The sequence below is a fragment of the Mus pahari genome, chromosome 3 (genome assembly GCF_900095145.1).
Source record: "Mus pahari chromosome 3, PAHARI_EIJ_v1.1, whole genome shotgun sequence".
Taxonomy (NCBI): domain Eukaryota; kingdom Metazoa; phylum Chordata; class Mammalia; order Rodentia; family Muridae; genus Mus; species Mus pahari.
Window position 1 is genome coordinate 73053170 of NC_034592.1, and position 2836 is coordinate 73056005.

Below are 2836 nucleotides of genomic sequence, written 5' to 3' on the forward strand. Positions count from 1 at the left end.
CAGATTTCTGAGTTCGAGGCCAGCCTGGTCTACAAAGTGAGTTCCAGGACAGCCAGGGCTATACAGAGAAACCCTGTCTAGAAAAAAACAAAACAAAACAAAACAAAACAAACAAACAAAAGAAAAACAAAAATGAAAAAAATTAGACATAAATGAAATCATGGGGTAAGAATGGAATACTGTAATACTGTACTAAAAACTAATAGTTGTTTTCCTGAGAAAAATTGTTACAACTTTTATGATTTTCTTCCTTTGTGGTGTGCATGTATTCTGCAATGCATCATGTAAATGACCTGAATAGAAACTTGTAGGATAAGATTCCGTGACCTTAAATGTACCTTAAGTAAGTGCAATAGTTAATGATAAACTCTTAAAGTATTCTAAATGATTGACTGCAGGCTCATATATGTCTACCTAGCTTGTATTATACAATACTAGTCTATTTAAATGATGTCAGAAATATTACAAAGCACTGAAAAAAATCTTTTACTGAGTTTTTATGAAAACCGGTGTCTTTGTCCAAATAATTCTAGTTTATTTTAAATAAAAAGTTGATTGTGATATGCCATATTATAAGCATATTTAAAAGAGAGAATAGCCATCATGTCCTATTTCTCATGCATAATATAAAACCATATTTTACCTCTTTGAACCACTTGGTTGAAATATTCCCTACAGGCACCCTTCCAAGCACCCAATAGTAATGTGTATAATTTTAAGTGATGATTAGTCTAATGGAACAAATACATTTATATGTATTTTGAAAAATGTAAAAATGTGCAAGCATATCACCTGAAATAAGTTATAAAAGCTCAATAAAGATATTATTTGTTCAAGTTATTTTATATATATGGTAATTATTAAAATGTTTTGATAAAAATTTTAAAATAATGATGAACAGATTTTCATTGTATATAAAATGGAAAGTAATAGGAAAGTAGTTTTTGAATTGGTTGTCTGAGTTAATCTTTTTTTCTTTTGTAGTCTTTAATTTTACCAGTTGTGTTATGTTTCATTTTGTTTGAATTATTTTGAGATAGAATCTGATTATATAGGCCAATGAGGTCTCAAACTCAAAACCTTCTGGCCCCCACCTTCCAAGTTCTGGTACTAAAAAGCCTATCATTAACAAGAAGCTATAATTCTGTTTGTTTCTGTCTGTTCTGTTCTGGTCTTATTTTTTCTATAAGAGAATAATGTACAGTTTTACTCACATTGTGTAAAGCTTTTTTTTTCCCACCATATTTGTAAGTATTCCTTAGTTTCATTTTTTAAAACAACCATATTAACTGTAATGAGTTGATTTCCCACTGTGGATTGACTTGCATTTTTCTGATGCTAAATTTCAGATTTCATATGCTTGTCTTAGCTTGTGTCCAACCTCTTTTTTTTTTCTTCTTTTTCCCCTTTTCTATTAGATAATTTCTTTATTTACATTTCAAATTTTATGTGGCATGTCTGTTTGGTCTTTCAGCCATATAAAGGTATTTATGTTTTTCTTTGCTTCGCTTTGCTTTAATTTGGTTGCTGCAAGTTTGAAGTTAACTATCCACAGTAGGTTTAAACCTAAGCTTAGTTTACAAATTGTCTGTGTTTTGTGTCACAGATCTTTTTCTGGAAACACAATACATACCAGGTTATTCAGCCTAGGAAGGAACTTCACTTAACATCTCAAATTCAAATTAGAGTATCATTACAATTTTATTGAGTCACCAGAGTTGGCTGAAGAAATACTTATAAGAACACAAATTATTAGGAAGAATTTTATCACTGAAAACTTCAAGCCAGTGCAGGTGAGGACTCAAGAAAGCTGTAACCCTAGCATTCTCTGAATAACTAGCTAGTATCTCATTCTACAGGAACAAGGATATACTCACGGCTTTTCAGAGTCTCTTGTCTAAACAGTTGTTTACTTTTTCTGATGAGCCCGAAAGGGTCTTCCCAAATCTTCCAAGTCTATACTTTTACAAGTATATAGCATTTTATTTATGATTTGAGTCTCAAGTGTCTCCTCTTTCATCTTGAAAGCAATATTTCCAATCAAAAGAAACTACTATACCACACTATCCCATTCCAGAAGCTGTTCTTTTGAGTATTTCCTTTATTATGTAGAGGTAGCATTGTGTGAATTATTGCAAATATGATAAGGATATTAATGTCTTGTACTCACAGTATCTGTAGTTACTAGTATAAGAACCACAAAACAGCAAAGTAATTAACATTAAAACATGGATGTGGTAGGGACACATGAATTCTCCTAATTGACCATCTATTAGAGGTTAATGGCTTCTGGCAGAGGAAGAGTCATTTTTCTTCAAGAGTATGAAGGTTGGATGGCTCTCTTTCCTGCCAGTATATAGGTATTAATTTGGCATAATAATCTCTAGAAATAGAGGAGGAACAAGTAAATTATGAAAGTAATGTTTTTGGAGTACCCTAGGAGAAGTTAGAGGTAAGCCTTGGAGAGTAAGTGATCAAATAGACTGTATGCTTCTATGAAATTATCAATGAGGAATTAAAAAATACTTTTAAAAATAATGCTTTGATATAACAAAGTAAATACATTGATGAAACTTTTAAAATTATTATTCATTTTGGAAATATTTGTACAGATTTTAAGTTATGATCTATTGGTTAATATATGTGTCAGATAAATCATATATATCACCTAAAATTTCTACTATGATGTCACAATGAGTAAATTAAACATCTTTCTAGTTTTTCCGAGACCTGTAATATTTTATTATTAATTTTCTTCATACAGAGTAAGATAACAATCGAGAAATTAAAAATTCTTAACCAATATATTATTAAATAACATACTTTAACATAACAC